General features: G+C 42.6%; 1 protein-coding gene and 1 non-coding gene across 4 annotated transcripts in view; one reads left to right on the plus strand and one right to left on the minus strand.

The window, feature by feature from the left end:
* OSBPL8 (oxysterol binding protein like 8) overlaps positions 1 to 11,529 on the minus strand; it is a 173,280-nt gene extending 161,751 nt beyond the window's left edge. For 2 of the 3 annotated variants that reach the window (XM_047787235.1, XM_047787229.1), the window contains exon 1: positions 11,154 to 11,529. The gene's annotated coding sequence lies outside the window, so the exon portion shown is untranslated. The remainder of the gene's footprint in view (positions 1 to 11,153) is intronic. The other variant, XM_047787228.1, reaches the window with a different exon arrangement.
* Positions 2,231 to 2,337, plus strand: LOC125131906 (U6 spliceosomal RNA). Its single transcript, XR_007136081.1, has one exon. It is a non-coding gene; the product is annotated as a U6 spliceosomal RNA (small nuclear RNA).
* Positions 11,530 to 11,971: the final 442 nt, after the last annotated feature.

Below are 11,971 nucleotides of genomic sequence, written 5' to 3' on the forward strand. Positions count from 1 at the left end.
TGCAGCTCGGATCTAGCATTGCTGTGGCTACGGTGTAGGCCAGTGGCTACAGCTCCAGTTTGATTCCTAGCCTGGGAATCTTCATGTGCCGCGAGCGCAGCCCTGAAAAAAAAAAAAAAAATGAAATGAGGATCAGTCCAGGAGAGAAAACATCCCCTCATGAAGCAGAAGAAAACAAGAAAATGAAGGGAGGAAAATATCAAAGACAGAAGAGAATTTCTCAGAGTTGAAGAATCTGATTCAAACAATAAGGGCAACTAAGGGCCTAGAAAAATAATTTCTCAGAGTTGAAGAATTTGATTCAAACAATAAGGGCAACTGAGTGCCTAGAACAAATAACCAAAACAAAACAAAATGAAGTGTAGACCTCATTATGACTTTGCAACAGAAAGACAAAACAGAGAAGATACTAAAAGTTTTTAGACAGAAAAAAATAAAGAACTAACCACCTTAAAAAGGATAATAAATTAGACAACACAGGACTTCTAATCAGCAGCCCTGGTTGCTGGAAGACAACCAAGCAATGCTTTCAGAGTTCCAAAGGAATATTATTTGGAACCTATAACATTGTGCCCATATTATCAGTCAAATGGGAGGATAAAATGAAAACATTTTATATACAGAAGAATTCAGAATATGTGACTCTCAAACACTTTCTAGGGAAGTTACTTGAAGATGTACTTCAGAAAAAAAAATCAAGTAAATTTAGTTAAAAAAGGAAGGTATATAACAAAATGGACCCAATCCAAGAGGACAGTGAAAGAAGTTCCTAGTCCAAACTGAAATAGAATGTTTTTAAAAAATTACAAAATTAAATTAAAAACAAACAAACAAACAAACAAAAAAAACCCAAACTGAAACAGATTACAGACAACTCCAGATTTTTTCTTTTTTCTTTTTTTTTTTGCTTTTTAGGGCTGCACCCACAGCATATGGATGTTCCCAGGCTAGGGGTCCAATTGGAGCTACAGTTGCCGGCCTATGCCACAGCCACAGCAACGCCAGATCCAAGCAGCGCCTGCAACCTATACCACAGCTCACAGAAAGGCCAGATCTATAACCCACTGAGCAAGGCCAGGGATCGAACCCGCAACCTCATGGCTCCTCGCCAGAATTTTTTCTGATGTAAGCCGAGAACTCCAGATAATTAAGGAACACAATATAAGAGGTAGTATGCAGAAGAGTTAGAGGGGAGAATGAGGGTGGAGATTATGATAAAAGTATACAACACCAAAACAATTAGAAACACCAAGAACACAGGAGGTCATGTCCACTATTTTTAACTCAATGGCTACATTCTGAAAAACTAATAAAATCCACTGGACCTTGATGGTATCAAGGTATTTTTCTTCAAGTGGCCCAAGGGATGCTTAAAAGGATCTGTAGGAAAGAAATCATAATCTGAGCATCCTACCTGTCCTAGCATTAAATGATATTTACATTGTCATAACATCAAAACTATTTATTGGTTTTTGTTATTTTGAGATGGATGTATGAACATGACAGCTAGGGCTGGTGGGATGGGGGAAATGTGTTTAGGAAATAAGAAACATAGCTACCAGGTTAGAAAGAAAAAGAAGAAAGAAAAAATGGAAAATCTAGGCACTAAGGTGATAAATTAATAAGTATAAATCAACATTCAATAGAAACTAGTGTGTTTTTGGAGTTCCCGTCGTGGCACAGTGGTTAACGAATCTGACTAGGAACCGTGAAGTTGTGAGTTCGATCCCTGGCCTCGCTCATTGGGTTAAGGATCTGGCATTGCCGCGAGCTGTGGTGTAGGTCACAAACTTGGTTCAGATTCCCAGTTGCTATGGTTCTGGCATAGGCCGGCAGCTACAGCTCCGATTAGATAGACCCCTAGCCTGAGAACCTCCATATGCCATGGGAGCGGCCCCAGAAAAGGCAAAAAAAAAAAAAAAAGAAAGAAAGAAACAAAAAAGAAACTAGTGCCTTTTATAGAAACAACAAAGCTTTCTTTGTGGTATATTCATAAACAAACCTCCCCTATGAACTACACCCATCTCCTAAAAGAAAAAGTCCTTTAATTAAAGATAAGTTTCTTTCAGTTTAAAATAATTTCTTTCAGGAGTTCCCTTGTGGGGACAGCGGGTTAAGGATTCAGCATTGTCACTATAGCAGCTCAGGTCGCTGCTGTGGCACAGCTCTGATCCCTGGCCTGGGAACTTCCACATGCTGCAAGCACAGCCAAAAAATAAAAATAAAAGTAGTGCTCCCTTCAGCAGCACATATACTAAAACTGGAACGATACAGAGAGGATTAGCACAACCCCTGAGTAAGGATGACATGCAAATTTGTGAAGCATTCCATATTTTTATGCAGCTAGAGATTATCATACTAAGTGAAGTAAGTCAGAAAGAGAAAGACAAATACCATATATCACTTATATGTGGAATATAAAACATGGCTCAAATGAACCTATCTACAAAATAGAAAGAGACATAGAGAACAGACTTGTCATTGCCAAGGAGGATGGGAGAGAGAGTGTGATGGGCTGGGAATTTGGGATTGGTAGATGCAAACTATTATATTTAGAATGGATAAGCAATGAGTTCCTACTGTACAGCTCAGGGAACTATACCCAGTCTCTTGGGATAAACCATGACGGAAGATAATATAAAAAAGAGAACATATACACACACACACGCACATATATGTATGATTGGGTTACTTTGCTATGCGGCAGAAATTGGCACAACATTGTAAATCAACTATAATAAAAATTTTAAACTAATACATAAAATTAAAATCAAATAAATTTGGGGGGATTAACTCAGTGGTGGCTCTCCGCTGGGGGTGATTGTGCCCCCCTCCTGCAAGGGTATTTGGCAAGGTCTAGAGACATTTTTGGTTGCAAAATTCGTGAAGTGCTGCTGACATCTAATGGGTAGAGGGTAGGGATGCCGCTATATGGTCTACAGTGTGCAGGACAGACCGCACCACAACTAAGAATTATCCAGCCCAAAATGTCAATAGAGCAGGTTGAAGAACCCCAGCATTATGGGAACACTTCAGACTTTCATAGAAAAATTCATAATGTCTCTGTTCTTCATCCTTTAATGGTATCTGGATATGTTCGAAAGCTTTCATGGGCACAGGGGATATTATGATTGGTCTGAATGTAGACCCATGTACCACACTCTGGGTGCTAACGAGCCTCTGAGATTTGATGCAATCATAATGGCATATGCTGATGAGTATGTTGGAAGAGCATCCAGTGTCTCCTAACTTGGTCCTAGGCCCCTTGGCTCTCAGCTCCTGCTGAGGGCTCCATACCCTTTCTACGCAGCCCATACATAGACCACACATAGAGTTAAGACAACACTAGCTGCTTAACGCATAAACCTCAATTTTTCAGTAATTTCACGCAACTAAAATGTCTCATTAAAATTACAGTCTATCATGAGTGCTCCTGTTTGATGCACAGCTTTCTTCCACATGGTAATCTAGGGACTTGATATCCTCCCAATCTTATGGCTCTATCACACCAAAGAGGCCCAGCCTCTGCACCTGGTGCTTGGCTTGGAAGGGAAGGTGGAGAAAGACAGCTGCTTTCTCCCACCTCAACTTGGAAGTGACAACACATCACTCCCATTCACGTTCCACTGGTAAAAAAACAGTCATCTGGCCCCACTGAGATGCAGAAAAGGAGGATAGGGACAGAGGCAAGAATGACAGAAATGTGTTGCTGGCTGGGCAATCACTTCCCAGTGTTAGATATACTACAGCAAGAGAGAGCACAAATTCTGCTGGGCATTGAGCTGAACCTGCCACAGCTGCCCTCTCCACAACTTCTACTGCCTGGTCTTCACAACAGCAGCCTCATGACAGGTTTGCTGGCCCTCACTCTGTTAACTTCTATTTCCTTCACTAGGATTATGTGAGAATTTCCAGATCTCTTTTATACCACGTAAGAACCACAGGGTGTATCTCTAGGCCTCACTTTACCTAAATACACCATTTTCTTCCCCTGCAGCCATCTCATGTCAGCATAGGGCTGGGTACAGGGCAATAACTAGTTAAGTGACTGTGCAGGTTCTCAACATAAGTAGTCTGGCTCCAGAGCCTGTGCTATTCTGCCTCTCCAGAGTTCTAAAATGACAGGTAATAAGAAAGTCCTTCTATGATGATCAGTCAATATTTATAACGGATCCACATCTAGAAAACAGCATAGAACTATTACAAACTCCCCACTACAATGCACAGCACTGTTTTTCTTTACTTCTGGAACCCTGATACTAAATGTTGTCATGGTCAAAACAACAGGCAAAACTCATGTTTAGAAGTTTCTCACTAAACTTTTTTTTTTTGTCTTTTTAGGGCAGCACTCTCGGCATATGGAGGTTCCCAAGCCAGGGGTCGAATCAGAGCTGTAGCTGCCGGCCTATGCCAGAGCCACAGCAACACGGTATCTGAGCTGCGTCTGCAAGCTACACCACAGCTCACATCAACCTCAGACCCTTAACCCACTGAGCAAGGCCTGGGATTGAACCCACGTCCTCAGGGATGCTACTTGGGTTCATTAACCACTGAGCCACAACAGGAACTCCTCTCACCATACTTTCTACAGGAATAATGTATCTGCGCCCTCATGTCCAAGACATCCCACTTCATTCTTAGCCAGTAATAGTGTTACCTAGACTGAACACCTCTCTCCCCAAATCTACTAAACTGTCACCCCATTAAAACATACCTACACAGATTTCATAATTTTCACAAGGGCCTGAGCCTTTTATTAGTTACGTAATCCGACACACTACTCCTGCTAATAGTGGCATTTGGCTGCCAAAAAAGAAGTTACTTTAGTGGTGGACATTTTGATAAGATAGACTTCAATTATACTGATCTATGTCCCTCAAGTATCATTCATAAAAACTATCCATACTAATTCTGTCCATCAGTGTTACTCTTTAAAAAAAAAAAAAAATATGAGTTTGGGAGTCCCCACTGTGCCTCAGCAGGTTAAGAACCCAACACTATGTCTGTGAGGATGAGGGTTCAATCCCTGGCCTGGCTCAGTGGATTAAGGATCCGGCGTTGCCACAAGCTGTGGTGTAAATTGCAGATAGGGCTCAGATCTTGGGTTGCTGTGGCTGTGGCACAGGCTGGCAGCTGCAGCTATGATTTGACCCCTAGCCCAGGAACTTCCATATGCCATTAGACTGGCTATAAAAAGAAAACAAAAAACAAAAAAAGTAGGAGTTTAAAAATTGTAGCAAGTCACGTTAAAATACCATATCTATTATGTTCTTATAGTTCTAATTGAAATGTCCTAGTGAGAAAATGGCAACTGAATGAACATTAAAGAATCATTTATTTACTCCAAGTAAAAAAAAAAAAAATAGGATGTCAGTCAAACACACATGAAATGAGAAAAATCGAGGCTACATGCCATCTTATTACTAACTGTATTTTCCAAATCATCAAGTTAAAATAGACTGAAAAAGATCATAAAGGTCAAGAACAATCACAAGGGGCAACTCCAAATAAACTACAGAAGGCAGTAAAAGGCAATGGTTAAAAGGACAAGTTCTGATGTCAAAGGTCAGGTTAAACCTTGAATTCAAATCCTTTTGGTAAGCTCCACCACCTGCTATTTAGCCTCCCTGTGACTCAGGTTTAGTTCAAATCCTGGTTCTATGGCCTACTAATTAATCTCTCAGTGCTTCTGATGTTTAAAAAAGGACAAAGAGGAGTTCCTGCTGTGACACAGTGGGTTAAGAACCTGATTGCAGTAGCTTAGATTGCTGCAGAGGGTTTGATCCCCGGCCTGACACAGTAGGTTAAAGGATCTGGCACTGCTGCAGCCACGGGCTAGGATTCAGTCCCTGGCCCAGGAACTTCCATATGCTGCAGATGTGGCCATAAAAAAAATTAAAAATAAATAAATAAATACAAAAAAATAGTCTGATTTGGGTGGTCATTGTCAAGTACACATATATGTCAAGTACCTGATACATAGTTAGTGGTCAACACATATAAGCAATTATTATTATTATGACCTCTTAGGTGTCCTACTAAGACACCTTCAAGAACTATCAATGTCCCTCTGAATCCATCATTTTTTAAAAACCCTGAATCAAAAGTTTCTCCTTTTTAAGCTGAAAAGAGTCTTCAAGCTCAAAAACCATTTCCTCTTTTTTTTTTCAGTCTTTTGTGAATATGGAAAATGGTGGGTAACTGACATCATTTGAAGAGTCAAGGCTCCTTTTAGTCTATTTATAATAAAATTCCCTTCCAAATCTTACACAAAGAACAGCCTACTCCATGGATTTAAACACTACAAAAAGTTCTCAAAGTATAATGAAATTTTGAGAGTCATAAAAGAACAGCTACTGGAGCAAAAAGCTTAGATAAGAAATGATGCAAAAGTCTATTAGCCTGTTCAAAAAATATTGAATTCTAAAATAAAGCACAGCAGATAGAGATTCTTTATGGTTTAAGCAACTCAGGTCACTGAAAACATATAGTGGATACTTTTGGTGATATTTTTTCCTTACTGGCAGAAAATTGCCATTTTTTTCACAACAATGAATAGACAATTGCATGATAGGCAGTGGCGATTTCTTCAAAAACCAATTCTGTAGAGAAGAAAAGCCCAAAGGTTCAGATTTTTCAGTCACATATATCACTTAAGGCATCACAAATTTGAGGCATCTAGCGTTCCGTGCAGTCTGTAACATTATGAAGTAACATAATTAAAACTCATTTCTATGAGAAAACATCATGCCTGACTGAAAGAAAACAAAGCATCTAGATTTTTGATACTGATCAGTATAAAGGTAACACCATGGGTTAATGCAAAAGTCAAGTAGATATTAGAGTTTGTGATAAATACATCAAAATCTTTTCAAAGATCTAAAGACAAAGAAATGTTTAAATAATTTAATATTTATTGATTTCTCCTATGTGTTCGATATCGAGATAGGCACTTTCATACACATTATGTAATTTCATTCTCCCAAGTACCCCGTGGGATGAAGTTTATTATCCTCTTTCACAAATGAGAAAACTAAGGCCCAGCGATTTGCCTAAGGAAACTTGCTTATATAAGATGCAATGAGAAATTCAATTCAAATTTTCTAACCCACAGTTCAATGCTCTTGCTTTCACTGTACTATTGTCATTTCCAAAACTCAAGTACTCTAAATTTTAGCTAAAAAATGTGCCAATCTTTTTTATCTGGGAGAGGTAACAGTTGTGAGGAAAGAAAAAATTCTGCATAATATTACACAAAAAAGAAGACTCACTGTGCTTAACCTGACATGACTACTCAGTCCAATTTAAAATGCTCTGGTTGGTGCTGTTTACTACTCTCAGAACACTTGCTTATCTTCAGATATACATCTTTCAGCAAGACCTAAATGAAGAAGAATCTTCTCCAATAAAATTCCCCTTTTTAGACTACCTGCTTCCCTCCTTCCAAGCCAACAATGTTTCTTTGTCACTTCACTGATTTATCTAATTTGGACTAGATTATCACATACTCCTCTTTGTTCTCCAGTAATATATCTAGAACTCTATTTTTTCATTCAATAACTATTTCTCACTTGGAAAGTCAATCGTGAGCAAAATAGGCAAGGTCCTTGCCATCATGGAGAGCTTACATTGTTTCCAACTTTTACAAAAGTAAAAATAAGGAAGGGTAGAAGAGGATAATGTTTCAGGGCAAGGATTCCTCTCCTACAAGATCTCTGAAAAAAAAAAAAAAAAAAAAAAAAGCTCTCTTCTTGCAAACTTGATAGCATTTTTCCAGGAGGAAAAATCCCTTCTACCATGTGTTTCAGATGAGGTCCTCAATTTATGCCTCTGAGAGGCTATATGAGAGGGTGGGGACCAAAGTGGAAGGAAAGTCGGTTTCAGGAGTTTCTTGAAAGAAAATATTGACATGAAATCTTCACACATTAGTCCAGACATCTCTTCCTGTGTCCCAACCACAAGGAAACTATATTTCAATCTCCCTGCACCCAGTCATGGTCATTAATGAAGTATCCAGAGGCCTTTTCTTTTTTTCACCCACCCACGGCATATGGAAGTTCCCAGGCTAGGGGTAGAATCAGAGCAGCAGCTGCTGGCCTACACCACAGCTCATAGCAAGGCCAGATCCTTAATCCGCTGAATGAGGCTGGGGATCCAACCAGCATCCTCATGGATACTAGTTGGGTTCATTACCACTGAGCCACAACGGGAACTTCCCCCAGAGGCTTTGTTTTGTTTTGGTTTGGTTTTTTGGCCTTTTTTTTTTTGGGGGGGGGGCTGCTCCTGCGGCATATCGATATGCTCATGCTGGGGGTCTAATCGGAGCTACAGCTGCTGGCCTATGCCACAGCCACAGCAACGCCAGATCCGAGCCGTGTCTTCAACCTATGCACCACAGCTCATGGCAACGCTGGATCCCACTCAGCAAGGCCAGGGATGGGACCCTAAACTTCATGGTTCCTAGTCAGATTCATTTCCACTGCACCACAATGGGAACTCCCCCCAGAGGCTTTTTAATTTGAGCTGTATTTATGTATAATTTGTAGGTCATATTCATAAGAATAAGATAGGATCAGTATCTTCTACTTTTGAATCCCCCAATGCTCCAACTTCACTGCTATAAATATGTTCAGCTTTGGATACTGTAATATAAATATTAAGACATAATACTTCAAGTATTACTATTAGGATAAGGATTTTCAAAAATATTACAAAACTACACCTAAGTATCAATTCTTTATTTTGTCATTCATTCTTCAGTTCAAGTAACCTACTCTTGAAGGATTATCTATAAACCAAGTTTAAATGTACTAAGCACTCACTTGTTAAAGAAATTATGCAATTAGTCCTTTAAAAAGAAAGATCTTTTGGAGTTCCCGTTGTGGCTCAGTAGTTAACGAATCTGAATAGGAACCATGAGGTTGCAGGTTCGATCCCTGGCCTTGCTCAGTGGGTTAAGGATCCGGCGTTACCATGAGCTGTGGTGTAGGTTGCAGATGCGGCTCGGATCCCACGTTGCTGTGACTGTGGTGTAGGATGGCAGCTACAGCTCTGATATGACCCCTAGCCTGGGAACCTCCATATGCTGCAGGTGTGGCCCTAGAAAAGACAGAAAAAAAGAAAGGTCTTTCTATAAGGCTAATGTAAATCTTAATTTTATCAATTTGTTCTTAAATCAAAACTAAACTATAATTTCCTTACACAGAAATGTATATTTATCCCCAAAGTATATATTAAGGCTTTTCAATTCAAAAGAAACCTAGATATTGCCAAATTTATAGATTCCATAAATTTTCAGTAAGAAACATTTGATTGACTCTAATATGTAATATTCTAACTGAAAAAAATGTGGCAGTTCCTTTTCAGATACAACAAATACTATGATTCAGTGAAAGAAATAAACCATAACCATTTTAAATTAAACAGGCATTTCTTTTTTATTTATTTATTTATTTATTTTTTGGTCTTTTTGCCATTTCTTGGGCCTGCTTCCGAAGCATATGGAGGTTCCCAGGCTAGGGGTCGAATCAGAGCTGTAGCCGCCGGCTACGCCAGAGCCACAGCATCTTGGGATCCGAGCCACGTTTGCAACCTACACCACAGCTCACCTCAACACCGGATCCTTAACCCACTGAGCAAGGCCAGGGATCGAACCCGAAACCTCATGGTTCCTAGTCGGATTCGTTAACCACTGAGCCACGACGGGAACTCCTAAACAGGCATTTCTAATGCCTGTGAACAATGTACTGAAGCTTAAATGGTTCACACAGAATTTGACCGCAACAACTTAAGTTCCATAATTAAAGACCTAAAAGGTAGTTCTTATGTTTCATCTTGCCCTTTTCCCATTACTCTGAACAGGCACACTGTAGTCATTCCAAACACAGCTGCTATCAAAAAAACGGTTAACAAAAATTTGAAATTAGTTGTACTTTTAATAGAGCACAAATTGCATGCCTTACTTCCCTTTCCCAACCTGTTTCATAAAGCTAGCATTATCTTAATAATTTCACTACAAAAATTAGGAAGCACAGAAATTAACCATGGTCCCTCAGCATGGTCAAGTTCAAGTGACACCTGATGGGATGGAGGGAGGAAACCTAACAAGCAGTTCACCCATGTTTCTCCACCAGTCCCTGTCTGCGCTCCTTGGAGTCCTAAATGAGGCAAACAAACAAAAAACCCCACTAAAATGGCACTAATTTGAAGCTAAGTTTTAGGGGAAGTTAATAAAAACTAATAAACCTACCATACACGGTGCATTCGATTATCATTTAGAAGTCATTTAAGTCTTCCAGCATCAGAAAGGCAAAAATCTCATTAAATTACTTAAATATGCTTATATCATTAGTTAGCTAAGTTTTCCCATCTAAGTAGGAGCCTAAGATACCCATTATCTCAAGCAGCATTTTGACAAAATGAAATTAGGAATGGTCCCCAACCGCAGACGTTTCTCATAAAAAAGAATGTTAAATGACTTTTGTAAATGGAAAATCTGCATATACTGCTGCTGCGCCTCGGCCAGTCTTGAGTCGGTGGCTCCATGAACCAAAAACACACGCTCTTTGTGAAGCTCCTTGGAATCTTAAGGAACGGCTCAGAAGCAATCATTAAATATAAAAGTCCAGCAAAGGCTTCGCCTTCCTCCTGCGCTACATAAGGCCACAGGAACTGAGGTTTAGAGGAACATCACCGTGTCACTCGGCTCTGCAAGGCCGGGTGCGGTCTGCGGTGCGCGGCACAGCCTCCTCTGGGGCTGTCACAGGAAAACGGGAGCCTCGCCTTAACTGCACCAAGTGACAAAGCGCCAGCTCTCCCCGGCGCTGGGGCTTCCGGCAAGACCCCGCGGTCCGCCCAGTCAAACTTCGGGAGGAAGCAGACAGTCAAAAAGCTCCTAACGGCCCCCAGCCCCTGCCGCGGCTTTGTAAGGTTGCAGACGCACCTACCGCGGGCCCCAAAACACTCCATCCCCGCCAGCCTCTGGAATTCCCCACTCCAAAAGCGGACAAAGGAGCCAAAGAAAAACTCCCCGGCGCAGGGTGCCTGGAGTCGCCGCCAGGCCGAGCTCAGAACGTGGGAGGGCAGGGGGTGCAAGTCGCCCGTAGGGGAGCGAACCTGTCACATCCCAATTCACCGACCCGCGCGACACTCACCGATGCGGAGTCCTCGGAGAGGCGGGGCGCAGGCGGCCGGTTCCTCTAGGGCCCTGCACGCGTCCAATCGGACCCCAACTTCTCTCAGCCGCTGTCGCCGGCGGCAGCTGAGACGCGAGCCCACAGCAAGGGCGCTGTCTCGCCGCCACTGAGGCACTGCCTGCTTCGCCCTCGAAGGGGGAGGGAACTCCGGCCCCGCGGTCTACTCGCCCTCACCTTCCCTCCGCCTGCCGGCTATTGACGGCGGCTGCGGCCGCGGCGAAATCTAACACTGCAGCCGATGCGGCTGCCGCTATCACCCGCGCCTGGCTGGGAAAGCGTCGCGGCCTAATGCTGTCATCATCGACCGAGTCGCCGCCTCTCTGGGCACCTAGAGCGGCCAAGGTCCTACGCTTTCGATCGCCCTCCCCTCCCGACCCCGCCCCCCGGCTCCGCCCCCCGGCCTCGGCTAGAGGGCTCGGACCACACCCCTTTTCCGTCATGTGACGACGCGGGGAGAAAGAGGCGAAGACCCCTCCCATACCCGGCAGGCGTCAGCCGCACGGGAGCAACTGTCAACACTCCGCCCTGGTGGAGTCTTGTCGCCGCGGAACCGCTTCCGCACACTCGAGGGCGGTCTAGGGAGGCGAACCCACCGCCGCCCGCCCGGAGCGTACAGGGGCGAGGCCTTCGGGACCGGTTGTGCAGGGCACTGCCCATTCTGAGGAGACTGCAGAACAGAGCTCGGGGTAGGGCCCTGGGCCCCACGCCCATCCTGAGGCCCCAGCGTGAGGCCCGCCTCCCCAGTTTGGGTTTGGCTAAACTTTCAGCCAAACAAA

This window comes from Phacochoerus africanus, chromosome 7 (assembly GCF_016906955.1).
Source record: "Phacochoerus africanus isolate WHEZ1 chromosome 7, ROS_Pafr_v1, whole genome shotgun sequence".
NCBI classification, from domain to species: Eukaryota; Metazoa; Chordata; class Mammalia; order Artiodactyla; family Suidae; genus Phacochoerus; species Phacochoerus africanus.